General features: G+C 47.4%; 1 long non-coding RNA gene across 1 annotated transcript; it reads right to left on the bottom strand.

Moving 5' to 3' along the window:
* Positions 1 to 20: 20 nt before the first annotated feature.
* LOC118928797 (uncharacterized) lies at positions 21 to 18,169 on the bottom strand. The gene is made up of 3 exons (XR_008992490.1): positions 13,619 to 18,169; positions 10,541 to 10,796; positions 21 to 3,833 (listed from the first exon to the last, which is right to left on the bottom strand). It is a non-coding gene; the product is annotated as an uncharacterized LOC118928797 (long non-coding RNA).
* Between the last annotated feature and the right edge of the window lie 5,512 nt (positions 18,170 to 23,681).

The raw sequence follows: 23,681 nt of genomic DNA, 5'->3' as shown, positions 1-23,681 counted from the left end.
CTGACCATTTTATGCAAACTATGTCTTCAACTATGAGCTGCTTTTTTAAAACAAAAAGGTAGGAAAAGAGGTGTAAAAATGTATGAGGCTTGATTTGTGCCCAGAGTAGGCAATACATGCATCACCTGACTCTAGGGCATGTTTCTAAACATGAACTCTAACCTGGCAGATAGTGTTGTTTAGAGCTTGCTCTCCACCCTCGATGCCTTTAAAATCATATTTCACCCCTTAACGATTGCATAAAGAAACCATGGAACCTTGGGGTTTTAATTACATGGCTTGAATTTCATTCTAATGCCTCTAATTATAGTATGATATATAACATAGAAATTCTAAATAATGCCAATTAAGCATGTGGCTGGCGAGACTAACCTGGCTTTGAATTCTGGCTTCTGCATTCTCTGGCTGTGTGATGTTGGGCAAATTATTTAATCTCTCTGAGCCTTGGGTTTGGTTTGTTCTTTGGCCTGTGATACTCAAGGCTTATGTAATTAAACCTGTAATTCAAAAAAAAAAAGGCAAAGACCAAAGAAAACCTACAATACAAAGGTTTTTGCCACCGAACCTAGCAGACCAAGATTTGTCTGAGGCAACCACAACTTGACATTATGACAATGACTGCACTGTGACTCTCTTTTCACCAGGCTCAAGTTGCTCAAGAGACATGCAAAAGCCAAAAGGGTTTCTGGAAACATGAAGAAATACCTCATAAGCTGAGATGTTCAGTGAAATTCCTCCTAACGTTAAGTTCTCATAACCCGGATGAGTTGTAGCTCAGTGTATGGCTGAGTACGGATAGAAGATAGTGCACCAAAGAAAGGCTGAACTTCACTTTTGGAATGTGTGAAATGAGGGTAAATGTGAGAGCTGTGACATTAAAGGAGAGGGATCATGAAGGGCTCAGCATGTGTCTGGAAACAGGTTGGTCAGTGATGTTTATCGGCAAAGCTGTAGCTCTTTGCCAGCGCCTCTTATAGCAGAATGTTCACTCCTGCAGAGAAGGTTACTAGGAGTGAACTTTCAGGACTCCCCCTAATGGTCCCGCCCCATTCAATAATTCCATTATTGAAGGGATATGGTTAACACCTCCACAGCATACTGGCTGGCAAGAGGCTGTGGTGGATTGGAGCCAGGAGTCCAGAGGGCACAGGTGGGCACTATGATCTCATATTCTCCATGCTGATGATAAGGGGGCCAAGGGCACAGTACAGAGAGAATCCCAACTCCTATGGAAGCACCGTGGCTTGGTCCCTTGAACAGTCATTGCATCTAACCACAGCCCTGACTCCCTATCAGCCCAAAACCTATTGTCCCCAGAGGTTGTGAGAGGGCTGGGGGGCAGCAAAAATCTCATCCATAACCAGAACTTAATCCTCCTCTAGAAAAATATGGAGTGGTCAGGGTAGACTTGACCCACCCAGAATCACAGTATGGAAGCCCATACATTGTCCATTTTCCCTGTCCCATTGGGCCAAGCTGGCACATCAACTCAAGCACCGTCTCACAGGTATCACTCCACAGGCGTCTGCAAGCACTTCCATTTTCTGTTTTTCCATCTACACCTCATAATGCTTAAAAACTACCCTTCTTGGAGCATTTCAGCCTCTGGATCCTCAACAGAAGCTCTAGGACAGTCTAGCTCACTTGGTGTGTCTCAAACCATCTGTGAATTCCAGTTGCACTGGCAGCTGCTTATTTCTAATTTACATGGTCCAATTCTTTTATAATATATAATAAAAATGTTTTTTAAATTACAAGCTCCTGGTATTGCCCTAGATTCGACAAAACTATTCTGCCAAGTTGCTATTAAGCAGCACTGTTCTGGCTCCCCAAACTCTGGAGTCAGCCTGCAAAATCAGCCTGGGAGATTGCCCTCAGGATGAGACAATGGGAATCTTGATGCCAACATCTCCCCTCACCCACACCGACGACAGAATACAGTAGAAAATGGACCATCAGTTCTGAGGAGTGCCCAGAGGTTAGCCCAAGAATGGTGAGTTCTTTGTTCGCTAGTCATTTCTAAAAGCTGAAAACAAAATAGTTGAGAAAGGGGTCATGTTGGAAGGTACAGAAGAGGAGTGTCCAGAAGGTACAGGGACTGGGGCTGGGAGGTTAAAGCCCAAACCTGAAAGCTTTGGAAATGGGACAAGTGACAGAGCACTGTTCCCAAAGCAACCCTGAAGCCTTGGTCTTCATACTGCCCACTCGGGTTCAACCCAGATGGATTTAGAATGGAGGGTGGCTCCTATGTGTGTGTGTCGGTCTGCACTTTGGGACACAGACACATGACGTAGGTGACCCAGAAATTGAGAAATTTTGACAAAACTTCAGCATGACATCTCAGTTATTATTCAGGAGTTCCACTGGAGCAAATGATCTTCCACAGCGTCCCCCGAGGCGCCAACGTGGCATGGCTCTGTCCAACCAGCCTTGCCCTTGGGGCTCATGTACACAGACATTGACTTGTCTGTGATGTAAACCTGGGAATTTAGTGTCTGAGAATTTCCTTCATGGCATGTTTTTCACTCTTCAGTGGTTTCCAACTTCAATTTTTAAAACCGAAGGAGAAACACTCTGGCAACCTTATAAAGCTCAGACTTCATAAAAAGACAGCTTTGTGTTTATGCTTGACTCAGAGTGCATGTTTTTTAATAGTGTGTTTCACAGTTTTTTGAGGTTTTATTTTTTAAGTCCAATCCAGGAGAAACAAAACTAGAGCTTTAGTGAGTGAAACAGTCCCACAAGAACTGTTGGAACTCATGTCAGCCAAGAGGGTTCATTTAAATCCCCCTGTGGAGACCACAGCTGGGACTGGGTGTCCCTGTTTGTGCCAGTGTCCTTGGGAAATAGTTCCAGCTTTCCATGCCATAAAATTCTAACAGGCTCCAGAATGAAGTCAGATGAACCTACAAAACCCCAAAATCAAATCTGTCCAATTGGACCTCATCACTTTGCTTTCTGATATGCTTGTCCCAGATCTGTCCTCTGGGAGAAGACTGAACAGATTTCCTGCCTCTGTACTTGACTGAGTCCCTTTTGGCATTGACCTCTCACCCTGTTACTCATCCAAGATGGAATATGTACAAAGACAGCAAGTTGTGGATGAGAGAAATAAAATGCACACATGACACATATTTTCCCTCATCCAGCACCAAATGGGCATATCCAGCTCCCAGGCAGAGAGCTCACATCCTGCACACTTTCTCCCACCCCTGGGCTCTGGGGTCGACTGCCTCATCTCCTCACCTACTCCACTGTGCCCTCCTGAGACAGGATCCATGCCTTTGTTCACCTCCAGTTTACTGCATTTGTCCAGGTGTGCTTCTGAAGTGTTCATATCTAACTCATCCCCACCCCCCATAAGTGACTTAAGGGGGCAGGCCCCAAGTTTGCTGTCTTCCTCTTACAACAGGACTTTCTGAAGACCAGGCACCGACCTGCAGGATGCCTGGAGACAGATAACTTGAAAGACACAAGGACCAATTTCCTTCCAGAAACTATAGATGAAGTCCAGTTACAGAGAGGCCTCTTCCCCTGCCCACCTGAGATGCCCCAGCAGATCCCAGGAGTCCTATCAGTCTCAGGCTGAATGATAGGAGCTCAGGGGTCAGGGAGAATAAGGACTGCTCAGTCCTTCAGGGCAGGCGGTCTCCCAGCCAGAGCCCAGAGGAAGCCGGTGGGCTCCACCCTGGCCCTTGGGTTCCCTGGGGAAGTCGGGCTCACAGCAGAGGGAAGTCAACACCAGCCAAGCAGCCCAGGTCCTTCAGAGGAAAGGGCATAACACCAAGAAGATGAGAAGCAGGAACTCTTAGAGCCTCAGGGGCATTTCAGATCTGGGAGGAGGAAGAGAAAGCATGTGAGTTGGAGGAATTGAAATAAGTAAATAAATAACTGGAATGGAGAATGCAAAGAATGGGGAGTGGTGAGGGTTAGGTGTGGTGTGGGGTTAGGTGTGGTGTGGGTAAGGGAATGGCAGGTCGCAAAGGACCTGGTAAATCATGGTAACAACAGTGCCTCTACCAGAAGGCACACAGCTGTCCTTGCTGCTGAGCAACAGAATCAGGTGTAAGGTTTTTTTTGTTTTGTGTGAAACAATAGGCGATATGTACGGGATCTCTGGCCTACAGCTCCACCACCCAGTTCTGCTCCCTGGAAGCATTCAGTGTTAGTTTCCTGTGTGCCCACCAAGAGATATTTTATACATATACAAACATGGATATATTTTCCACCTTTTACACCGAAAAGAGCACACTGTGCACACTTTTCATCAATGTGTATTACTTCTCTTTTTCACTTAAATCAGTATTGCAAACCATTCTATATGTTGCCTCAGACTTTTTGATGGCAGTGCTCCAGTCTGGGTTAATGTGACTTCACATATGTGCAAGGGTTCCTACCAGTGGGAAAGTGGGATTGCTAGATTAAAGGATACTATATCAGTCAGAGTTCTCCAGAGAAACAGAACCAGTAGGAGATTACAGGAGAGAGGGAGAGACTTATTTTAAGGAATTAATTGTGAGGGCTGGCAAAGTCTGAAATCTGTAGGGCAGGCCAGCAGGCTAGATATTCAGGCAGGAGTTGATACTTTAATCTTGAGGCAGAACTTCTCCTCCCAGAAACCTCAGGTTTTGCTCTTAAGACTTTCAGTGACTGGATAAGACCCACCTGCATTATCAAGATCTCCTTCACTTAATGTCAACTGACAGCAGATGTTAACCACATTTATAAAATACCTTCACAGCAACACATAAATTAGTGTTGCATTTAATTACTGGGTACTACAGCCTTGTCAAGTTCACAGATAAAACTAACCACCACAGGTATCATTTGCTGTTTTGCTAGTTTTTCCCAGGTTGCCTTCCATAGAGTTCTACCCCCAGCAACAATGGGTAACAGTGCTTTTTCCTATACTCAGAAATTTCTATATCAACAAAGTTTTGGATATTTTCCAATCTGGTAAGTGAAAAATAGTATCAGTGTCCTTTTCATTTGCTTTTCTCTTATTTGAGTGAAGTTGAGCATATTTTTTATGCTTAATAGTCATTTGTATTTTCCTTTGAATTATCTGCTCATATATTTGTCCATATGTCCATTGGGTTGTTGATCTTTTTACTTAATTTGTAGAAACTCTTTGCATATTGTGGAAAGTAACCTTTGGTCTGTGATATGAGTTACAAGTATTTTTCATAGTTTATTTGTCTTTTGATTTTCCCTATATTAATTGTTGCCATAAAAGATTTTTATAATGTAGTTGAATTTCTCAAACTTTTCTTTTTTGACTTCTGGATTTTGAATCATATTTTAAAAGGCCCTCTCTACTTTAAGATACACTGTGTTTTCCTCTAGTACTTTTATGGAGTCACTTTTTTACATTTATATCTTTGAACCATTTATTTGTGTAAAGTTTGAGGTATGGATCCAATTTTATTCCTATGCAAAGATGACTACCCACTTGTGCCTATACTATGTATTGAATAATCTATCTTTCCTTCACTTATTTGAAATGCCACTCTTTTTTTGAAATGCCACTTTTTTAATATGCAAACATCCTCCCCATATTTAGGTCTATTTCTGGACGTCCTATTTTTCTTTCCACTGATCTGTTTGTGTATTCATGCACCAGCACCCCCACTGTTTTAATCATTATAACTTTAACATTTGCTTTAATATCTAGTAGGGAGATATATTTTAGAAAGATCACTCTGACTACATTTTGAGAATGGATTGGAAGGGCCCCAAAGTGGAGCTGGGGAGCAACCTATAGTATGGGAAATTATATTTATAAATGATTTATCTGACAAGCAGTTAACATCTAAAATATATAAAGAACTCATATGACTCAACACCAAAAAAAAAATAACCTGATTTAAAAATGGGCAGAGGACCTGAACAGACATTTTTCCAAAGAAGACATACAGATGGTCAACAGGCATGTGAAAAGATGCTCCACATCACTAATTATCAGGGAAATGCAAATCAAAACCACAGTGACATGCCACCTCACCAGATAGAATGGCCACTATTCAAAAGACAAGAAATAACAAGTGTTGGCAAGGATATGAAGAAAAGGGAAACTTCCACACTGTTGGTGGGAATGTAAATTGATACAGCCACTGTGGAAAGCAGTATGGAGGTTCCTCAAAAAACTAAAAATAGAAATACCATACAACCCAATAACTGCATTTCTAGGAATCTACCCAAAGGAAACAAAACCTCTGACTTGAAAAGATACATGTACCCTTATGTTTATTGATGCATTATTTATAATAGCCAAGATATGGAAGCAACTCAAGTGTCCATCAACAGATGAATGGATGAAGAAGTGATACATATACACAATGGAATATTATTCAACCATAAAAAAGAAAGAAATCCTGACATTTGTGACAACATGGATAGACCTAGAGGGTATTATGCTAAGTGAAATAAGCCAGGTGGAAAAAGACAAATACCATATGATTTCACCTGTTTGTGGAAACTAAAAACAAAGCAAAACAAAATGAACAAAACAGCAGTAGACTTATGGACACTGAGAAGTAACTGGCAGTTACCATGTGGGAGGGGTTGGGGTAGTTGGGTGGGAGGGTAAGGGGATAAAGGGGCACAAAAATCTCAATCATTATATAAGCTGGTCACAGGGACAGAAGTACAGCATGGAGACTGTAGCCAATGGTTCTGTAACATCTTTCTATTTTGACAGATAGTAACTGCATTAGTTGGAGTGAGGATTTAATAATGTGGGTAACTGTTGAATCATGGTGTTGTATAATTGAAAGCAATATAGTATATCAACTATACTTCAATAAAAAAAAAAAGCATGGCTGGGGAGACCCACTAGGGGGCTACTGCATTTGTTCAGTCAATGCACAGACAGTGGGACTGGCAGTAGAAAGAGGAAGAAGTGGACAAATCTATGAGAGTCCTAGGGGTTAGCATCATCATGGTTAATAATGAGCCAGACATGGGCATTAGGGGAGAGACTGAAGAGTCCAGAAAGCCTCCCAAGTTTCAGGCTTCAGCAGCTAGTGGGTAGGGGTCCCATTCACCAGGAAGTAGTAGGCTGAGGGTAAGGGCAGCAGATGGAATCTATGTCACTTGACCTATCTCATCATTCAAGATAAGTCACCAGGGAGAAATAATAAATAGCTTGCAGTTATGCAAACACTATTGTGCTAGGCCATTAAAGCTGGTATTCAATTAGCCCCACTTTCCAGATGGGGAAACTGAGGCTCAGAGATATCAAGCAACTTGTTGGAGGTCACAGAACTGTTATGGGGAACAGTGGAGCAGGGGCTCAAATCTGGGTCTGTCTACCCCAAAATCCTGCTAGGAGGGACAATGGCTGGCAGTCTTAGGCTTCAGGCCCCCAGTAAGAGCACTCACACTAAAGAGGTTGCACTGAATCTCCAGGCCTTTCCATCTGTTGCAGTTTGAGATACAAGGTTCCAAGCAGGCAGCAGCGTTCTGCTAATGACTGTCTCAAGACAACTGGTTAAAATATGGCCCTGAGTGGAGGAAGACGGGTCCTCGTGGCTGTGGTTCTCGGTCTGGCTGCATACTGATCACGTGGGGTGCTTGGTCAGCTGCAGATGCCGGCCCACCCCCAGAGGCTCTGCCTTGGTGGCTCAGGGGCATGGCCTGGGCATGGGGCTCTAAGCTTCCAGGTGATGCCAATGTGCAGCCCAGCACGAGAACCATGCATTAAGGGGACCTGCTCTCTTACTGAAGTGGTCTACTATGTTACACACTTCTGTGGCTTTAATGGATGAGGGTAAAAGGCAGCTACTTCTATGGGCTCATTAGAAAACTAAGAACAAGCACCTGACCCATCACAGTCCCTAGGTGCCCTTCCTACTGGGAGCCTCTAAGGCAGTCAGAATAAACAATGGGGGTTCAGCAGGCTCAGAGTCACTTCCCAAAACTTGTCCCTCCACTGGCTTGCAGTGCCTACTACAAAGACTCAGTTTTGGAAGTTAGGTGTGCTTTAGTTAGGTTAATGAATTTTGTTGCTTGATATACATAACACATCAGCCAAGTGATCGAGTAGCCAGGATTCCTCACTCTGATTGCCCATGTATCTGTCAGGATAACTTATGCCACACTGACACCCCCCAAATTTCAGTGGCTAAAACCACAGAGTCCTACTTCTCCCTGGGCTGCACATCCATCACAGCAGCCGGGGCCTCTGCTCCCTGTCGCACAGGCACACTCTGGCCACAGCTGCCACTGACTGGAGCTCTGATGTTTGCCATGGCAGAGGACGAAAAGGAAGTGGCTTTCTTCAGAAGTAAAGCTCACACTTCGTTGGCCCAAGTGAATTGCATGGCCACATCTAACTTAAGGAAAGTACAATCCTGCCCTGTGCACGCATGGGTAAGGCCCTGGGGGCCTAGCCAGGCCCATGTCCATCCCCACTGTTGGGAAACCTGGGCCCGCTACAGAGACACACTCTGCCTTTGGTCCCGTTATCTGCCTCTCTGCGGGACTCAGCTCTGGAGGAGTGAAGTGGTGTCCTGGCTGGCTGGGTGACCTCCTGTCCGCCCCCCACGAGCTGTGGAACTGCCAGGGCCTTAGAACCAGGCCCAGCCTCACCTTTGTCCAACTCTCCCCTCCGTCAGTTCCCACTGGACTCTGAACAGACCAGTTTCTTTTATCCTGCGTCTCCAGCTGGGCTGCAGCCTGTGGATCCCTGCCAGGCTCAAAGGCAAGCAGAGGAGTTTAATGCTATGAAAGGTGCTTGATGAGCAGCGCCTCTTACCTTGAGGGCACATCTGAGGCTGCCTGGTCTCCCATTCAAAGGCTGGGGTCGATGGAGAGCCAGCAGGAAGCTGGCAAACCTGACTGTTTGAGGGACTGACTCAAAAAATAAAATTAAAAAAAAGGAGCAGCAGTTTCCCACCTGCTTGTACTCGATGTGCCCGCGTGAAGACCTCACCCCCACCCCTCCCTGCAGCCAGCGGAGGCCCCAGAGGGAGGAGCTGCTTCCCCTCCCCCACTGCCGTGGGCCAGACAACCCTGGGCCACCCGTCCTCCCAGGGGCACCTTTAGAGAAACCGCCATCCGGCCCTGGTTCCTGGGCAGGAAAGTGCCTTCTGCCCCCCAAACAGGCTCCCTAAGCCCAACTTGGGCACATGTTTAAGGTGCTTTGCTTTTTTATTTGTTTGCTCTTTTATATTTATTCTGATGTGGGATATTTCTTGACTAGGACAGTGGAGAAGGTCCTAGGAAACTGGAAGCATAGTGCCTATTTTGGCATCTTCACCTTTAAAAGGGGATTTTTCCCATCTGTGTGCTTAGAAGTGCTGTGAGCCTGAATAGACTGGCTTCAAACCCCTGGAGTCCAATTTCCTGAGTTCAGTTCCCAACTGTGTGTCCTTGGATAAATTATGCCACCTTTCTGTGCCTCAATTTCCCCATCTGTGAAAGAGGGGTAATACCCAGTGGGAATATTAGATACCCAGCAAGGTATTTATTCCTCTGTACGCAGAGAATTACATGAATTGCCATATGCAAAGCATCTGGAACAGTGCCTGACACATAGGACATGCTCTTGAGTGTTAATGGCTAATATCATCACTGTTATTGCAAACGCTGAGTGCCATCCAAGTCCACACCTCTTTGGCCAATGGCAGGAATCATAAGCTACCAAGTTAAAACTCGGGGCCATTCTCCACAAATCCCTAGCCTAGAAGCACCTGCAAAAGGCAGGCGTCCTGTGGCCGGACCATTTCTTCACTTCTCTGGGCATCCACAGCTGTGGCTGTAAGCTTGGAGACTTGATCGAAGAGTCAGGAGCCATGAGCTCCCCTGAGAACACCACCAAGAAACTGCTGGAAGGAAATGCTCTCTAGCCCCTCTGTGTCTTTGTGAGTAGGGCAGCTAAGGCAGGGGACATACGCACAGCCTGTGAGGTGCTCTGGCCAGCAGGGGCTGGGGACACCATCCTGCAGGGAAGAGCATTTGCAGCATGATGAACCCGGGACATGCGATTCTCCTGGAGGTTCCTTCCTTCTCATGTCTGGGGAGAGGTTGTTATTAGAAACACAGGGAGTTAAGAAATATCACAAGAAGTGGTCCAGGGAAGGATGGAGGGATTTGGAAATGTAGAGCATGCTGCAAATATAAGATATGGGTCCTAGAGCCTGACTACTTGGGCAGAGAAGCCTGGGGTAGCTCAGTGTGGTTCAGGGTAGAATCACCCTCCAGGCAGAGGCCAACTGACCTGGAACTCACAGTCCAGGGGCCTGCACTCACATGCACACACACACACACACCACGCATGCCCACACCACACACCCTGATGTACACACCTGCACACCCCACACCCTCATGCACATGTGCACGTGCACACATAAACATGAACAGCACACAAACCCTTGTGTGCACTCATGCACACACTAACACACATTCCTCCCCAGGGGTTTTAGGCCCATTCTGCCACACCTCTGGCGACTAGGAATCCCGCAGGCCTAGCAGGAACCAATGAGCAGTGTATTCAGTGGTCTTGGCAAAAAGGAAACAGCTACTTTAAACGTTTTACCTGGCCAATCTGTCACATCCTGGCCGTCCAAGAGATTCCAGAAATGAGAAGGAAGCAATGCAGCAGCCGACGCCCTCTGGCGGACAGTGTCGCATCCGCTCCTCACACGTTCCCTTCCGTCAACAGCTCAGGCTGGCTGTGCCCAGGCAGGTGAAGAGGGACAAAGATGAGAAAGAGGCCATCCTTGCCCTCGAGGCACTCGCAGTCTCCCAGTCACCATCTCCTGTAGCCTGGGATGTTCTCCTGGTCCTGGCATCTGGATGGCAACAACTTGCACATAATCATAATCGTGGAAGCTCCACTCTGAACCCCTGTTATGCCCACATCTTGCACAAGGCACTTCCTATCCACCAGTTCTTATTAGCTTTAGTGCAACACTGCGACTTAAATCTTACCTGATTTTACAGGTAGGGCTCAAAGAGGTAAGTGACATACCTATGGTCACACAGCCCATGAATGCCAGAGATTTTATTTAAATTTACTTCATTTTATACACATACAAATGGTACAAAACTCAGATTTTACAAAGGAGTTTACAGTAAAAACACTTCTCCCGCCCCACTGTCCCTCTGGATGCCTGTGCCAGGGACAACCTTCATTCTTACTTTCTTGCAATATGTCCCTTCATATTTTGTGCATAGAAAAGGAGTCTTTCTTTAAAAAGCACAAAGGGTAACATACTATATTATTCTCAACTTTGCTCTTTTCACTCAATAATAGTATGAAGTCATTCTGTAACAATCAAAACATAAAGCCGCCTCATTCTTTTTAAGAGTCTATTGTACTGAATAAACACAAGTCATTTGACTTGCCCACTACTGATGGACACTTAGATGTTGCCTATCTCCTGCTGTTACAAACATATGGCAGTGAACCTCCTTGTACATATGTCCTTCTGCCCAAGCAGAATCGCTAGGACAAAGGATACGTGCATATGTGATCTTGAGAGATGCCATCAAACTTCCCTCTACTTGGTTGACTCCCCTCCACCCCCACTGGCAGAAAATGGAATTTGGAGCCCAGTGACTCTGGAGCCAAATGACCCCATGGCCAAATGACCCCACCCCCCACAGTAGGCCCCCTCCTTGAGAAACCCCCAAAGTCACCACCAGGATTCACCAGGAAGATACCAGATACTCTGCCAGAGACATGCCAGTGGGTCTCATGAGATGTCTTAGAAGCACCAGGTTTGGAGAGGAGGGCGATCTTCCTGGCTCTAGGTTTAGAATGTCCAGCCTGCCAGTAAGCAGCCACCTCTGGACAAGCTAGGCTCTTGAGGGAACACACCTCGGCCTCCCAGGCACAAAGAGAAGTGACCTCCACCCTCAGGACTTCAAAGCCACCTGCCCCTCCTTGGTCACTCCCTAAACACAAGCTGGCCTCAGCTGAGAGAATGAGACTGCTCACTCAGGACATTTTGGGACCCCCACCCCAGTGCACTAAGTTCTGCACAGAGGCGCCCATCTTCTTGGTGGCGTCCCGCTGAGCAGTATTCGCCTCTGAGGGGAGACAGCAAGAGAAGACCCTGACACCGCTCCCGCAGCCTCCTCCACCGAAGCTCCCTTCCCTCTTTCCCTGTCCCCCACTGGGATCAAGGGACACCTGGCTAGCCCAGGCCAGAGTATTCTTACCTCTGAGTGGACTAGCAAGTGTGGGCAAAGGCGCCTTGACCAACAAGGGACAGAGACGGGCAGCTAGGGAGCTCCGCACCACACACCGAAGGACTTGCAGAGCAGGTGCGTCGGGGGAGTGTCACAGCAAGGCCTGCTCTGCCCAACAGCCTCGGGGACCCCAGGTGTCAGGGAGCCCAGCTCACTCCTCAGCACCTGGATAAAACATGACTAGAGGTCTGGGAGTGAAGGGGGTCCTGGAAAGCCTCTGGGCGGCTTCAGCTTCAGCTTCGGGTGAGCTGGGGACGCAGCGGGGAGGGCACGGCACATGGCCAGCATGGTGACACCCTCCCAGGACTCCAGCACACTTACAGCGGCGTCTGTCCTTACTGCATGTAAACACACCAGTGGGCTGACTGGGGCAAGAGTTGTCACCTTTGTAACGCAGACAGGAAACTACATAGCACGTGAGTGCCAGGGCCACCAGTCCTAGGTGTTCTGACAGAAACTTGAAACTGAAGGTCACATCAGGGAGCCTCCAGAGTATGTCAAACTCTGAGGAACCCCAGGGACTCAGGAGTATCTTCCCTCTGCCCTTGAGGTTAAATTACAAAATTCATTTGAAAAAATGAATAGAAGGCTTCTACTACAAGATTCCCTGGTTCCTGGGCCTAAGACCCAGGGACCCTTTTGCAACAAAAGTCTTCAGCCTGACTTTGTGCTTTTTTTCTTTTCTTTTTTACTGACATGGTTGATATACAATCTTATATTGGCTTCAAATATACAACAGTGATTCAACAGTTACCCATACTAGCGTGGTTACTATCTGTCAACATGGGAAGATGTTACAGAATCATTGACTATATTCTCCATGCTGTACTACCATCCCTGTGACCAACTTATATTATGACTGAGAGTCTTTGTGCCCCTTTATGCCCCTCACCTTCCCCGCCCACCCACCCTAATCCCCATGGTAATTACTAGTCACTTTTCAGTGTCTATAAATCTACTGCTGTTTTGCTCATTCTGTTTTGCTTTGTTTTTATATTCCACAAACAAGTGAAAGCATATGGTATCTGCCTTTCTCTTCCTGGCTTCTTTTAAAGAGCATAATACCCTCTACATCCATCTGTATTGTTGCAAATGGCAGGATTTATTTTTCTTTCATGGCTGAATAATATTCCATTGTGTATTTGTGCTACTTGTTTGTTGTTGAGTGTGGATTTCTGGAAGTAGAGGGCCAGCTTTCTTTAAAGATGCACAAACCTCCTTCCACATGTGTCAGGGGCCTCCTGCTACCAGATGAGTGCCTCCCACTTGGAGGAGAGAGCTTAGAACCATGGTCCTTACACTTGATTCTGCATAAGAAACACCCAGGAATTATTGCTCATTTTTTTTAGGTATGGTATGATACTGTGGATATGTCTAAGAAAAACCCAGCCCTTGTCTCTTAGCCATACATACTGACCTTCAATGAATGAAGTAATATGACGTCCAGGATGTGATTCAAAATCATCTGTGGGAGGGAGGAGGGTAGAGATGAAAAGACATTGTGCTGGCGACTGCTGAAACTGGGCTGTGGGTACAAAGGGGCTTGGGTACTTTCTGTCTGCTGTTTAAATGTTTCCATAATAAAAGCAGGAGGAGGAGGAAGGAGCACGCAGAGGGCTTGGTGAGCAGGGGGCTCCCCGGGCCCCTGGCCAGGTGGGCACAGGTGGAGGGCCCAGGCAAAGGCCATCAGGAAAATGAATTGCCTTAGGCTCAGCTTTCCATTCTCACCCTGCATCACTGTCAAGATCAGAATAAGAAGAGTGGCAGAATCTATGCACCCAGCCAGTTCAATCTTTATTAAAATCTTTTTCGAGCACAATGTTCCAAATTTGTTTCTTTGTTCCTCATATCTGGAGTCCCACAGCTTCTGATATTTGTTTTGGAAATGGAGTAAGTTTGACTGACACGCGGTGGTGATGGAAAGGTAGGCTGCATATCCTGATGTTCCCCACCGGGGAACATCACCCCCGAGCCCGGTGTCTGCATTTGCCCGGGCCTGTGGGGCCTGCCCTTGGCTGCTGGTGCGGCCCATGGACGGCTCTCCGAGGCTGGCCGGGGTGTGGCTGGCCCATCCTGGGCTGCATCACTACCCCTCTGGCAGGCCCGCTGCTCCGCTCAAAGGTAACTGACTGAACCGGACCCACACGTTCAGGGCTCCTCACTCTGCTCCCTGGGGCCGGAGCAGACAAAGGTGCCCCCATGCTCCGGGCTCCAAGCACTTCCCCAGCCCTCCCACCAAAGCAGCCATCTTCCCATATGCTCTATATACTGGGGGTCTAGGGAGGACCGTTTTTCTTTTATAAGGTTTTACTTAAAAACATATACCTATATATAGTTTAGAGTTAGAAAAACACTGACTTTGATGTGTGGGGAAGAACAGAAAATGTGGCTGGAGCGATGGTACAATCAGAACTGGTGGGAATGTAAAGTGGCACAACCACGTTGGAAAGCAGTTGGCGTTCTCTTTAAAAGTTAACCATACACCTGCCCTCTAATCCTGCAATCCTGCTCCTAGGATTTACCCTACAGGAGGGATCAATGAAAAGGAGGGTTTAAGTCTGGACACCTCAAAAAATCCTCAAAAATCCTGATCATCCGAGAGGAGCCGTGGGCCACTCCCTGTTCGTAGGGCTGTGGATACAGCAGAGGCAGACGGACTCCGACTCAGCCCTTGCACACCCTGGACACGTTCCCATGGAAACCACTGAGCTCAGAAGGTCAGGCCCAGGCAAGGTGGGAGAATCCTGTGGGTGTCAACATCTTTCAAGATGCGGGAGCAGACCATCACAGGACTAGCCCTGCTGTGAAAGTAACCTGTCCCCTGGGTTGTAAACTGCAAGCTGTAAGGTAGCTTGTAATGATAGGCATTAATATATCAATAATAGGAATGATATTGGGCTTTTATTAAGTCCTCACCAGGTCCTAAGAACTTAACTTGCTAGGAATTCTACAGATGTCATCTGATTTGGTAATTCCAACAGCCCTGTAAAGTATTACTCCCATTTTACAAATGAGGAAACTAAAATTCAGAGAGGTTAAGTAACTAGCCCAGGGTTACACAGCTGATACATAGCAAGGACAAGGGTTAGAGGTCAGCATTATACTCTTTCAATTCTTGGGGTCCCCTTTGAGAAGTCAATTCTTTGCTGTAGTTCTTTAAGAACTACACTTCAGTGTAATTGCAGAGATTAATAACATTCTCAAGGTCAAGTTTCCCATTTTGACCTGTTGTTTCATAAACTCACAGGCCTGGTTGCTTCTCCATCACCCTTCCCTCTTATGCTCTTCACCATGTCTCCCACAAGGTCATGAAGGTGTACAGTGGGGATTTGCTGGAACCCTGCAGGGAGACAGGGGCACTGTCTAGCTCTCCCCAGCTGCCTCCTTCTGTGACACCCAGTGTTCACAGTCATGACTACTATTGTCATCATAATAGTTAATATGCATTGAGTGCTAACTCTGTGCTCTAAGTGCTCTTTTCTTGAAGGTATTAATTCACTTAATCTTCACACAATTCCTTGAGATGGACACTATTATTATCTCATTTTACGGAGGAGAACTAAGGCCTGGAGAACTTAAGTAATCTATTGAAAATCATGCAGCCAAGATAGCAGCTTGCAGGTGAAAGGGTCTCCCACTCTAGTTACACATAGATTCTGGAACAGAAGACAAGGCTTTGATGCCTCCAGGTGGAGCAGGAGCTAAGCCTCCAGGGCATCTCCTGTGGTCTGACTGCGATCTTCGCTCTGCTGCCGCTGCCCCACAGCGCCCCCACCCGCACTGAGGGTCCATGCCCTCCTCCTCAGACATGTGCTGCCATGGCTCGTAAAACACACACCCAGCTGCTTCTGCGCACCTGTTATTAACTGCACCCACTAGGAGCCTGAGGAGTTGTTCAAATAATGAAAAATTGGAATTCAACAAACCTCTGGGAAATACTTTTATATTATGAAGATCAAGTCAGATCTACAAGAAACATTCTGGAAAACACAAAGCAGTTTCACCGTGATAACAAATGCTGGCACACTGCTAAGTGCATCCAAATGCTTCCAGATTCTTCCACAGGGTAGCGCTCCTCTCCACGGCAGCCACTGTGTGTGCCATCCACCCTCCCAAGTCCTCTCCTCTGTGCGCCCAACACCACAGGAGCCCAAGTCCCTTCGCAGCAAGGAGGGCTGATGTGAATCCCTGTTGGGAGGCTCTGGTAGACCCGGCCTCTAACTTGTAAAGAGATGCATAGAGCCTAGGAGCATGACTCAGAAGAGTTTAGAGCTCACCTGTGCCAAACCCATTTTTCCCGTTGTGAAGGTGTCCATCCTGTGGCGAAGGTCATGTCACCTCGCAGGGCTCTTTTTGTCCATGGAGTACAGTTAGCTTGGGGCAAGTTATGTCAGAGTTAAAATCCAAAGTGAAAGACGCAATATGAATTCCTCTCAGTCTCCAGAGCCTCGGAAACAATAGGCATTCCTGTTTAGTTCTGCCAGTTGCTTCTCTGGGCTTATTTATGACTATATTGGATTCTGAGGACAGGAAATGAGACATCAAACCTCCACCCTCGTCCCCACGTTCCAGGTGCCGGTGCAGTTTCCCTCACGCTGCTCCTCCGGGAGCACCTGCCAGTTTAGGATGACGGAGGAGCTGTCCTAGCCCGGCCTCCACAGGAGTCGCTCACACCACCTGCATCAGCTGGAAGGAAGCCAGCATCCCCCTCGGGCCTTCCCAACAACCATCGCTTTTCTCCTCGTAAACTCAGTTATCCAAACTGGCAGAAAGTCTCATGATTTTGTGTTCCAGATCCATCCGTGGACCTTCTAACTGGAGTGAACGGTGCCAGTCATTTTTGTATCATGAAAGGAACATGGAGCATCAATTTGTCCTCAAAGCCCAGCCACACCAGCCCAGATTGCTGGCTGTCCCAACACATTGCATGTTACATGCTAGAGATCTGATTTAGAGTGTGTCTCTCCCTATAACGACCACCTCCCCAAAATGGCTTCCCTGTTCTGACATCCCTCCTCCCCTAGTCCTGCAGGCCTGCACACCTAGCCATAAAGAATCCTGGCAGCCACACACAGCTGGGCCTTGGCAGGTTATCCACTAAACTCAGGCTCAGAACATCAGCTTTGGCACCAGACACGTTACCTCACTATTTAAGGGAACAGACACTGCAGAACACAATCAAAGATATTTGACATACGATTATCTGCGTGAATGAGGGGAAGGAAAAGAGGAAGGCCTGGAGGCACAGAAAATTGATCGATTAGTGAGCCAGGTACCCTGTCCGCACCCTAAAGTCCCCCCAAGCCTCTTGTGTCCCATGTCCTGCTCCATTCCAGTTCTGCCCTGGAGGAGCAAGATAGCCTCAAATTAGAAGGCCTGCTCAGGGATGATGGAAAACAGACACTTGGGGAGATTTGTTTTAGGCTCTAAAGGCTAATAGCAACTACTTTAACTGCCCTCAGATCCCTGGCAGCTGCCTCAATTTCATCTTCCTAAGTGATAACTAATGACTCTTTAAACTCCATCATCTGGAAGCAGGGGAGCACAAGAGATCCCTGCCGGCCAATTACCACAAGGAGAGCGTTCAGCCTCGTGTAATCCAAGATATTAAAATTAACAAGGAGATGCTCATTTTTCACCTATCAAATTGACAAATACATTTTAAATTGCAATAAAAGGCAACCATACACAGCTGGTCAGAAATATGTACACCCTTTCAGGAGAATAATTTGGCAATATCAGTCAAAGTCTTCTAAAGATGTGCTAAATTTTGATGTACAGAAGAAATCCAAGGATGTTCATTAAAGAAATGATTATAGTGGCAAAAACAAAAAGTATTGGAGTCTTGGAATCAACCTAAATGTCACATACTAGGGAACTGGCTAAATAAACCATAATGTGTCCATGTCATAAATGATAGGGAATCAAAATGATGATGCAGAATAATTTAGTGACATGGAGAAATGTTTGTAATAAAGTGTTATATGGGAAGAGCAGACCAGAAAATAGTATGATCCTATTTTTTTAAATGAATACATATATATATAATGTAAATGTGAGTGTATACATACACAAGTAGAAAAAATACTGAAATAGATGTTTCAAAAGGCTAATAGTGGTTATTTGTGAGTTAACTATGGGTTACTTTTATCTTTATAGAGCATTTCTATATTTTCAGCATTTTCCACCATGAACATAAAATATGATCAGAATTTTGTAAAAGGCTATCACTGTTAAAGGTACACCACCATCTCTAGGGTTCTTACCAGTCTTCACATGGAAGGAAAGGAGGGAAGGATGGGTACCTTCAATGTGGCCAGGATACTCTGACATGGAAACAATTCTGAATGAGGTGTGACTGTCCCAAGAATACAAGGCTGCCCCGCCGACATGCGGCCATCCTGAGGTAGGAGTGGTGCCTTCAGTAGCCCTTGGAGAATAAGGATGCCCTGAAGCCATTCTAGTCCTGCCCTGGGATCCTGCCAATGGTGTCTTCCTTTCCCTTGAAAGAGCTTAATCTGGGCTGTCTCTATTCCAGCCCAGCGAATTCAGCTGGATATGATGGTCTCCTAAATGGCCAAGTACACAGACACACAGATATTTGTGCTTATCCAAATCATCTGAAAGCTAAGCAGAGCTATAGGGACACTCAGCTTGGGGACAACTCGCCCTTTGGAGGTTTTTCCAGCAGCAGGACTATCCAAAGAAACACCCATAGTCAAACTATCAAGTGATGGCCCTCTAGAGAAATGAAATGGGCATTCTTTAAATATGGCCAGCATTTCTTTCAGTGGAAATAGTGGTAGAGGGAATAGAATCATGCTGCACTTGATGTGACTTATTAAAAAGCCAGTTCATAGTGAAAACAGTTGGCAAAAATAGTTGTTTGAAGACTAACCAGTAGGACCCAAGCGCCATGGTACATGCACACAAAATCAGTCACAGCCCGCCACTCTGCGAGGCTCACAGAGCACTGCAGAGGGAAATGTCTTGGTGATTTAGACCATATCTAAACTCAACGACTTGCTGAAACAAGAGACTGGACTGCAACCGACTCCTGCTTGCTCGAGCGTCTCCTGTGTGGTAAGCGAGGGTGGTATTTAGGGATATCACAGTCTGATCGATGGCCAGCCAGGGAGCCACAAAGGTCAGTCTGGTTCTAGCAGAGCATAGCTCTTCCCCAGGGAAATGGGTCCATGCCTGCAAGGGGCCAAAGAAAGGGAAAGAATGCGCTCTTCTGGAAGGTTTGATTTGGAGCTATCCCCTAGATGAAACTCTTTGTCCCCTCGGGGCACAGCCGTATCTCAAACCAGCTGCCAAAGGAATTCTCCACATTTTTCTGTTCAGTGACCATCAGGCCTGGCTAGGACAGATTATCAAGACTATCAGAGGATGGAGCTCAGGCCTGACATCAGACCGGGACAGACAAACATACCACTGCACTGCAGGCATGCCCCTTCGGCGACCTGTCAGCCCACACTGGTCTTGCCAACCAGAAGGATGTGACATCCACCCAGCCTGAATGAGTCCTGAGAAATGAGCATCAGCGTTGTGGGGAAGATGTGGCTAAAGATGCTCATTAAACAGGAGGGATTTGGGATTTCACTCCCTTGCCCCATCCCAGGAGCTCAGATCAGAGAAGATGCAGAGAGTCTTTCTGAGAGGGAGCCAGGGAGGGCCCATTGTTTCCAGATGCCTCAACCCCCTGATCACACTGTGTGAACTACAGGCTGGAGAGCTATGGCCTCACTCTCAGGATCTGTGCCCTTGACCTCTAACCTTGGCAAGTCCATGAGGAGCCAAACCCTGAAGTGGACCCAGATGGCCTGATAGGGGAGAAATGGGGAAGGAGCCTGCTTCCAGGTCCAGCTCAGCTGCCCAGGCATCTCGTGGGCCAGGAGCCCCACTTGTGGCTTGAGGGCCCTATAGTAGGATGAGAAGTTTCCAGAAGAAAACCCATCCTGACTGAGAAATTGCCTGGAATGTCCCATCCCCTAGGGCCACATATTCCCAGGAAGCACCCCCAGGCAGAATGAAGCCAAAGGTCATTTATCAATCACCTCCAAAGTGCCAGGTGCTAGTCTGACCAGGCCCTCATGGCCCAGGGAAGAGGGGTCCAGGAAGGCAAGGTGGCTGTCTGTGATCTACCCCCACCCACCTCCTATAGGCCACAAGACTAGATTTCCAGTGCAGACCCAGAGTAACACATGTACAGTCACACACACACACACCCCTAGTATCTAGGAAGGGAAACTCTATCTCTTGCTTATAACCAAGTTACTCCATTTTCTGACCTTAAAAAAGAACAGCAGGTTTCCTTTGAAGGTTTCAAACCTTATTAGCCACAGTAGGAAACGGTGCTTTAATGGGGCCGTGACTGTCTCAGCCTCGGGTGCCTGTGTACACAGCTATATTACTTAGCAACACCATAGCCATTTAGGTTTAATTTCCCAGCTTGCCTGATAAGGAGGCTGCAAATGTAATTTGTGATGCTGCCAGCTGGGCAAACTCGCAGGGCCGTTAGGTGAGTCACCGGTGACCTAGGCCGCTGCACCGAGCTCTGCGAAGGGAGACTGAACCCCGATCTGTGGGGCTGATACCGCACAGGCGGACACAACTTCCCAAGTGTCTGGGAGCTGTGCTTCCTTCCCTCCTGCTTTCAGGGTTGGTGGCATCATTTATTGAGGGAAGCTTCACTCACCTCTCGACCCGTTAGAATCATCTTCCAGCTTTCTGAAATCCTCCTGGCAGGAGTTGCCAACTCACAGCCCTGCAAGACCATGCAGATAATAACAACAATAATATCAAACATTTTTAACACTCTTAGTAGACACTGTTCTCATTGCTTACATGAGTTAGCTCCATTCATTTTCCTAAAACCCCATGTCTTGCCAATGGGTTTCAGCCCCAGGCAAGTTCGCTATGGATTCCATGTGACCAAAGAAATTGACAGCAAAACGTTCTTTGGGGTGGAAAGGTTATACCCAACTTTATTTCCAGGTGGCAGGTCAGTCACTAGAATCCCATTCACTCAGAACGAGTCTGCATGCAGCAAGCCAGTCTCTGCTTCTGGGCCTCTCTGCCTGCACAGCCGTCCTCTGGGCCTCTGTCCTTGGCACTGCCACCCCTCCAGCCTCTGCTCTGCTCTCCTGCAGCCCTGCAGCCATGCCACCGTGTTGCACCCAGAGCACTGGGCGGAGCTCTTTTTATAGAGTCAGCAGCCATGCAGTGCCCACAGGTGTGCAGTGAGCTAGTCAACCAGAGCCAGGTGAGAATCCTGGCCATAGGAACTCTCATTTTATCCACACCCCAGGAGGTGAGTACCACTGTTAGTCCTATTTTTGAATGAGGAGACAGGGACAGAGAGTGGGGAGCAGCACCTGTAAGACGAGAAGGAGTAGGGGGGCATGCCTTGCCACAGGAGCTGGCTGTCATTCAAGGCCAACTAGCCTTATGTGGGTTGCTCAATCTTCCACTCTTCTAAAAGAAGTTGGAAATCCAGATTTTTCTGTAAAATCCTATGAGTTTAAAACACCAATGAATTCAGTTATTTAATAAATACTGTGATAACCAAAGTAAAAATGTCTGCCAGCTAGATTGGGCCCAGGGGCCACCAGTTTGCCACTTCTTCCTCATTAGAGCAAGTAGACATATTCATCAATGAATACACTCTGATATTTAGTTTTTCCATGAGCTGTTGGCACCCCAGCACTGTGGATGCCCCCCCCTTCAGCTGGATCCCTTCCAGAGCCCCAGCTGTACCTCCATTCTCGAAGCTGCTCAGGCTAACAGTCTCAGAGTTATCCTCGCCTCTTTCCCTTTCCTCACACCTCACATGCAATCTGTCAACAGATGCTGTCGGCTCTGCTTTAAAGTGTATCCATAATAGCTCCATTTTTCACACCCCAGCGTGACCACCCTGGTTCAAGACACCATCATGTCTTGCCGGGATATCATGAGCTACCAGCTACACCCAGCGTTCCCCTCCTTACTCCATTCCCATCACAACAGCCTGGCTGCTCCTGAAAACTTAAGTCAGATCCTGCCACTTCTCTGCTCAAGACCCTCCAGAGGCCCCCAGCTCCTCAGTGAGGGTCCGTGTCCTCAGTGGCCTGCCTCCCCGGTCTCTCTGACCGCCTCCTTGCCCTGCAGACACACCGCTTCCCCCTGACTTGCTCCCGCCTCAGGCCCCGGGCCCTCACTGCACCCTCTGAGTCTCTCCCGGAGAATATCTTCTGGGCTCTCGCCTTCCTCCTTCGTCCAATCGCCCCTAGTTGGGGTGCTCTTCCTGGACCACTCATCTAACACAGCGATCTCCCGTGGCGCTCCTGCTCAGCCGCACACAGGCCGCCACTCCCTGTGTGTGCGCTCTCCCGCACCCCAGAACACACCCTCCATAGAAGTAAGGAATTTGTTTTCTTCCCTACTCTATCTCTAGTGTCTCAAGATGGCTTTAGCCCATAGCAGAGATTCATTAAATATTTGTTGATTGAAGAAATGAACAGTGTGCACAATGGGCCCTTGTGGTAGACGGCTGCATCCCCGGTGGCTGCCTGCCTTGGCCTCGCCTCCCGCGTGCACCTGGGCCTCCCCCATAGCTGTTATCGCCTCTGCCCCGGCTGCTCCTTAACCACACAAGCTCAGTAAGATGTGGACTGATTACTGGCTAAAAAGACGACAAGGAGATAGTCATTGCTCCCGCCCCCTTGCTGTGTGTATAATGACTTGCGATCTGTGACCATCTCTCCCTGCACGGAAGGAGCAGCAGCTCAGTCACGATGGTGATGGATTTATAATTAGTCTTGATGAGACACGGCAGGTTTTGTGTGAGGGTGGAACATTTTAATCCTTAATTACAAAACTGTATAAAAGTGCTTTACTCATTCATCTAGAGAATTTGTGTATTTACATGTTGCTTGTATTTTTATTTCTGTATTTATTTGAAAGTCCATGTACCCTAGGAAAGTAGGTATGGTTCAGTCATTAATATTTCTTTCATATAGACAGGAACAGAGAATATAGGCTGAGTGATGCCCACTCCCTCCAGATGCCCCCGAAGGTCTGGAAAGAGCTGTGGTGACCCATCACAGGTTCCCTCCATGGACCCCCGGGACCCCAGCCCTGCCTGGCCAGCCCTCCACGGGATCCCGACGCACCTCCCCCTAGGGCAGGGCCCTCCCTGATCAGCCCCGGGTGATGCCCTGGATACTCAGCCTTCCTGGGCCACCAAACGCCCCAGTTCAACAAGAAGGTAAGCCGGGGTGCCAGGTGACCTTCCTCAATTCTAACACTCACTCTGGAAGGAAGCATAGCCAAGGGGCCAGCAAGAACACACACGTGCAGGAGGGAAAAGCTTCATCCAGCAGTTCCAACACTAAAGCTGACGGAAGACCGCCTAGCAGGCGGGACAGAGGTACAGCCCAGTTCTCAGCCGCGGGTGGGGGATGTAACTGAACCGTTTGTCATTTGCTGAGAGACCC

Source organism: Manis pentadactyla, chromosome 11 (assembly GCF_030020395.1).
Source record: "Manis pentadactyla isolate mManPen7 chromosome 11, mManPen7.hap1, whole genome shotgun sequence".
NCBI lineage: Eukaryota > Metazoa > Chordata > Mammalia > Pholidota > Manidae > Manis > Manis pentadactyla.
Note: the sequence above shows the minus strand (reverse complement) of the source record. Positions and strands in the feature narration are given on the sequence as shown.